Source organism: Melozone crissalis, unplaced genomic scaffold (genome assembly GCF_028551555.1).
Source record: "Melozone crissalis strain CALT ecotype California unplaced genomic scaffold, PUWL_Pcris_2 ptg000187l_1, whole genome shotgun sequence".
Taxonomy (NCBI): domain Eukaryota; kingdom Metazoa; phylum Chordata; class Aves; order Passeriformes; family Passerellidae; genus Melozone; species Melozone crissalis.
In genome coordinates this window covers 773635-779879 of record NW_026535952.1, presented here as the reverse complement: position 1 = coordinate 779879, position 6245 = coordinate 773635, and the positions used below count along the sequence as shown (strand labels likewise).

Genomic DNA, 6245 nt, shown 5'->3' with positions numbered 1-6245 from the left:
CACAGCCCCAGCTGGGGGCACACGGCGATCACCGGCCCTGCACGGCCCTTGGCACAGACCCAGGGTCACGGAGCTGCTCCAGGGAGAGCTCAGAGCCCCTGGCAGGGCCTGCAGGGGCTCCAGCAGAGCTGCAGAGGGACTGGGGACAAGGCCTGCAGGGACAGCACCCAGGGAATGGCTGCCAGTGCCAGAGGGCAGGGCTGGGTGGGATCTTGGCAGTGAGGAATTGTTCCCTGGCAGGGTGGGCAGGCCCTGGCACTGGGTGCCCAGAGCAGCTGGGGCTGCCCCTGCATCCCTGGCAGTGCCCAAGGCCAGGCTGGACACTGGGGCTGGAGCAGCCTGGCACAGTGGAAGGTGTCCCTGCCATGGCACTGGGTGAGCTCTGAGGTCCCTCCCAGCCCAAACTATTCCATGACTCTGTGATTGTCTGGGGAGGAAGGAATCTCTCTTCAGCTGCAGTTTGTCCATTTCTCAAATGTTCAGTTGTATTCTGTAGTGACCATTAAATGCAGTGTGTTACAGCCCCTGAAGTGGGGCTTGGGCTCAGCTCCCTTTTGCCAGCCACAATTTCTGACCACAAGATTAGAGGGCTCCTCTTCTCTTTTTTTGTTTCATATTTTCCATGGGCCTGCCCAGCTGCAGGCTTGGGGTGGTAAAGTCAGGTATTCACCTTTCACTTCCCACCCCTCAGACACAGTGGGCAGACCAATGGTTTCAGAGAGGAGGATTTGAAACTCTGGTGGGCAAAGGTCTGTGCCCTCAACATCCTGGCTGTTGTAATCAGGACAGGCTTTGCTTCTTAAGGAGAACACAGACTGACTTTTGGATAAAAACGTTCCTCACTGCTGCTGCCTGTTGTGCCATGGGGTGCTGCCCGTCTGCTGATCTCACATCCCAGAATCCCGGAATCCCAGGATGGGTGAGGCTGGGAGGGACCACAGAGGGTCCCTGGTGCCACCTCCCTGCTCCAGCAGGGCCATCCCAGAGCAGAGGGCACAGGGTGGGCCCAGGTGGCTCTGGAATGTGCCAGGAGGAGACCCCAGCCCCTCTCTGGGCTCTGCTCCAGCTTGGGCCCTGCCCAGGGCAGAAGTTGTGTCTCCTGTGAGGGGAATTGCTGGGCTCAGGCCCTGCCCGTGGCTCTGGGGCCATTGCTGGGCCTGGAGCAGAGCCTGGGCCTGCTCTGAGCTCTGCACACAGGGACAGACACAGGGACAGACACGGGGACAGACAGGGACAGACACAGGGACAGACACGGGGACAGACACAGGGACAGACACAGGGACAGCCAGGGACAGATACAGGGACAGACACAGGGACAGACCCAGCGACAGACAGACACAGGGACAGACACGGGGACAGACACAGGGCCAGGCAGGGACAGACACAGGGACAGACACAGGACAGACACAGGGACGGACACGGGGACAGGCAGGGACAGCCACAGGGACAGATACAGGGACAGATACAGGGACAGACACAGGGACAGACCCAGGGACAGACAGACACAGGGACAGACACGGGGACAGACACAGGACAGACACAGGGACAGACACGGGGACAGACACAGGGACAGACACAGGGACAGACCCAGGGACAGACAGACACAGGACAGACACAGGGACAGACACAGGACAGACACAGGGACAGACACGGGGACAGACACAGGGACAGACACAGGGACAGACACGGGGACAGACACAGGGACAGACAGACACAGGACAGACACAGGGACAGACACAGGGACAGACAGACACAGGGACAGACACAGGACAGACACAGGGACAGACAGACACAGCACAGCCCCAGGCCCAGGCAGGGCTCAGCCCCTCTCTCTCCCGGGGCTCCTCTCCAGCTGAGCAGCCCCAGCTCCCCCAGGCTCTCCTGGGCACAGAGCTGCTCCAGGCCCCCGGGATTGTAGAAATTGTTATGTTTGCCCAATTATCCCATCACAAAAAAACCCAAACAATATTAAAAATAGTAGCAATTTTAATTGAATGGTTAAAATTAAAAATATAAAATTGGATACAATGTAATTCGATTAAAATAAGGGATAATTTGGTTCCAATTATAGCGCATAAGCAAACGATACCGCGGGGTACGGAGGGCAGGGTTCTGTGACCCTTGCCACATCACCTACGAGCTTGCCAAGTGAAATCACCCCTTTGATGCCATGTGTCAATGCCATCTCCTCCCATTCTCGGTTCGTCATATCTCTGTCTCCGCCCTCATTGCCACCCTTATCACGCATGCGCCACCACTCGGTTTGGTGGTCGCACAAGTCTTTGGGGGTCGTCACTGATGAAGGCTCTGTAGTCTTCTTCGTTGTCCTTTAATTCACCTTTGGGTTACACATGCGCACCAAGCCAGTACAATGTAAGCCAAGACTAACATATCACTGCATCTACATATCGAGGCAATAAATCCCTTATAATTAGCATTTTCTGGGACACAACCAGGTTCTTGCTCATTTTTAGCAACTGTATCTCCAGCTTCTTTCCCGTGGTCCTTGAGAACATCTGCTGGGAGGGGGGTGGAGCCCCTCCTCTCCCTCTCTTCTTTGGCATTACAACTTTTAACTGTTTTATAATTCCAAATATTAATTACTGTATCAATATTGATTACTGTTTCAATTTTTATCAGCACGAATCATACCCATTTATCACAAAATCAATCCGTGATTTTAGCAGTGTGTGAGGGGCATTGCTGAGGCACTGCTGGGCCTGAGGCAGGGTTGTTGTCACCTCCTGCCCCAAGAGCTGATAAGGAAACATGATTGTGGCATTTATTTATGTAACCACACCTCAGGGTCACCCTTTTGAACAGAAACTGCTGAACCGGTCTGGCACTGCTAGAAACATTTGATAAGCTATAAATATTTACAGTTTGTCTTCTGCTGAGTTTGAATGCAGCTTCCTCGGCGGTGTCATAGAGCAAAGGAGCAGAGGCTGGTGCTGCCCGGGCTGTGAGGAGAGCAGGGCTATCTGCAGAGCACAGGGGGACACTTGTGTCCCTGTGCCATTGATGTCTGTCCCAAACCTCTCCTGTGACAGAGGAAACGAGGCCTGCTGGAGTCTGGGCTCTGCTGGGTTTGTTTCTGTTGGCTGACAGACAAAGGAGACATAATTTGGTGGTTTCTTCTCATGTCAGCTCTGGAACAGGATGAAAGGGGCAAACGGAGCATTTCATCTTGTGTGAAATTGGGGGAACAGCGCTCCAGGAAGGAAGGACCTCAGGCAGCCCGAGGAGGGATCAGTTCTATCTCCCCTTCCCAAGGATTTTTGTAATATCCCCTGCTCAGACAGTGTCACCTGTGGGGTTTTTGTTTGTTTGATCGTTAGGAAACTTTCCTTGTCCCTGCTTTATTGCAGTCCTGTAACTGCTTCCAGCTCCCTCAGGGACACAGGTGATTCATCCCGTGCCCTCAGGAGCCTTTCCCATGTTTTAACACTGTCATTACCCTGCCATCAGACTTCTGTCCCCAGACCACAAAACAACATCTCCTCTCTGCCCCTTGTCCTCCTCGTGGCCCCCAGCCCTGCTCCCAGCTCTGCACTGGTCCCCAGCAGTGCTGGAGAGCAGAGGGATGATCCTTGGGGTCAGGATTGCAATGATTTCCCCAGGCAGCTTTGGAGTCACTGTCCCTGGCAGTGTCCCAGGACGTGGCCTTGGGGACAGGGTTTGGGGTGATGCTGGTGCTGGGGTGGCACTGGGTGATCCCAAAGGGCTCTTCCAGCCCTGATGATCCTGGGATTGGGTTTGGAAGGACAGAAGTGTCCTAGGTGCCATCGACCAGGCTGAAAGAGTGAGGAAAGCCTGGCATGAACCTCTTGTTACAGCCCGTGGTGCCTTCCAAAGGTGTCCTTTTGAGCACATCTGTAAATTCCCTCTTCATGGAGAATGTTCAGAATCCCAGACTGGTTTGGGCTGGAAGGACCCCAAATCCCACCCAGTGCCACCCCTGCCATGGCGGGGACACCTCCCACTGTCCCCAGTGCCCAGCCTGGCCTTGGGCACTGCCAGGGATGCAGGGGCAGCCCCAGCTGCTCTGGGCACCCTGTGCCAGGCCCTGCCCACCCTGCCAGGGAACAATTCCTCATGGCCAAGATCCCACCCAGCCCTGCCCTCTGGCACTGGCAGCCATTCCCTGGGTGCTGTCCCTGCAGGCCTTGTCCCCAGTCCCTCTGCAGCTCTGCTGGAGCCCCTGCACTGCAGGTGGAATCTCACAGGGACCAGTGAGCTCTGCCCTGCTCGGGGGAGTTCCAGAGCCTGGTTCCACTCCTGGTTCAGCAGGGCTGAGACCCCAGCCCAGTGCAAACCCTCCTGTGAGGACACTGACCCCGGTGGGAGCACCAGGTCCCTCCCTGAGGAGCTCCAAGGTGGCTCCAGAAGCTGCCCCAGAGGCAGAGGGGCAGAGAGGAGGGGTGGCAGGTAGGGAGCAGAGTTGGGTGGCTGCTGGCAGAGCTGATGGGGAAATGAAGAACTGAAGTTGCTCACCAGGTTCTTGGGTGCTTGCTGCAGTGGGGAGCCCTGGGTTGGTGATGCTGGAGCCAGGATTTCCTCTCTCAGGCTTCCCCAGGGCTTCTCTCCTGGCTCTGTGATGCCTCATCATCATCACTGTGTGCCCTGAGAGCCTGCAGAGATGGCTGGGGGAGTGCACAGTGAACCTCAGGAACTGCAGTCCCTGAGGAAGGGACATTTCCAGCACATTCTCACCGGTGGCCCCAAGCCTGTGGGTTACTCACAGCTCTTCCTGTAAAGCTGCTCCCTGCAGCCCTGCTGCTCACAGCAGCACCAGCTCAAGGGAAGGGCCTTGCTCGGCATCCCACTGATTCAATAACAATGCTCTGGGATGACGGACCCTAGAAAATGACATTTTGCCAGGTGGTAATGGATCTTTCCCAATCTGCCTCAGATAAAAACAGGCATGCAGTTACCAGCACAAGGGTTTCTGGTTAAGAATCAATTTCAAAGCTTTTCTAGAGCTTGGTATGGATTTTTGTGAAAGCCTCTCTGGCTCTGCTGTTCAGTGGGACTCGTTCTGGACTGGGGGGACCCCGAAGTTCCCAACAGGAGAGATGAAAATGTGCAGCTGGGGGTGGCTGAGTCCTGACCCCGGGTGCTCCTGGGTTCCTCTTTCTCCCTCCACTCCCACAACTGCAACTCTCTGAACTGTTCCTTCCTGCCTTCCCTCATTGCCCTCTCCTGGAATCTGTTTTGCTGACCACAAGCTCAGACTCTTCAGTCTCCCCACTTCCCTATTCCTTAATCACCCCACTTTTCTTTGCATTTCAGCTCTGAAATCCTTTCCCAAGCGCTCCCAGGCCTTTGAGGGCTCTGTTTTCTCTCTGCCTTTGCCAGAACACGCCGTGCCAGGGTGAGCAGCCTCCAGCATCCCGCTGTACTTTCAGTTTGCATCAGCACATGGGCAAAGTTCACCTGATTTATTGACTTCTTGTCACTGTAATGTCCACAAGCTCAGCTCAAGATGAACTCTCCTGTGAATTGCTGCTTCCCTCTGAATTATTGCTCCTCCTCTCAGTTATTTCTGTCCTGTGGGGCCCCCCAGCCCGTGTGGGGCCAGGCAGAGGGGACAGGCCCCTTGTCCCCAGGCCTGGCTCATGCTGTGGCTCTCAGGAGCTGTGGCACAGGAAGAGGCCTCTCACCTACAAAAGCTTTCCTGGGTGTGGAGCAGGAAGATTTCTGCAGCAAGCCAAAGCACACTTCAGCCCGAAAACCACACCTGGGTTGATTTTAGCAGCCCCTAAACCCTGGAAGTGTCCAAGGCTGTGGGGAGGGCTGCTCCCAGCCCCATCCAGCTCGGCCTTGGGCACTGCAGGGCTCCAGGGGCAGCCCCAGCTGCTCTGGGCGCCTGTGCCATGATGTCCCTGCAGACACTGCTCCTGCTTCCACCTAAACTCCCCACGTGCCTGGGACATCCCTGCTCTGCCCTGGTGTGCCCTGGCACGGCCTTATCTCTGCCTTATCAGCCCTCAGCAGGGCCTTGGGGCGCTGATGGATCCCAGCCCTGACAGAACTCACTGTCCTGTGCAGAGCAGCTGCTGGAGAGGGGAAAGCAGCTCCAGCAGCATGAGGGAGGGCAGGCGTCTCCAGCCCCCTCAGCTCCACGTGCACTGGGCATTTTGCCACTCTAAAAGTCAAAAGAAAAGGGGAAGAAAGGAGGGGAAGAAAATACAGAAAGAAGCTGTGGGAGGAGGGCCAGGGAGCACACAGGGAGCTGGACTGGT

At 55.9% G+C, this 6245-nt stretch overlaps 1 protein-coding gene across 1 annotated transcript in view; it reads right to left on the bottom strand.

Annotated features, from left to right (window-relative positions):
• CRYZL1 (crystallin zeta like 1) overlaps positions 1 to 6245 on the bottom strand; it is a 286566-nt gene that overhangs the window by 217136 nt on the left and 63185 nt on the right. The gene's annotated exons all lie outside the window — the stretch shown is intronic.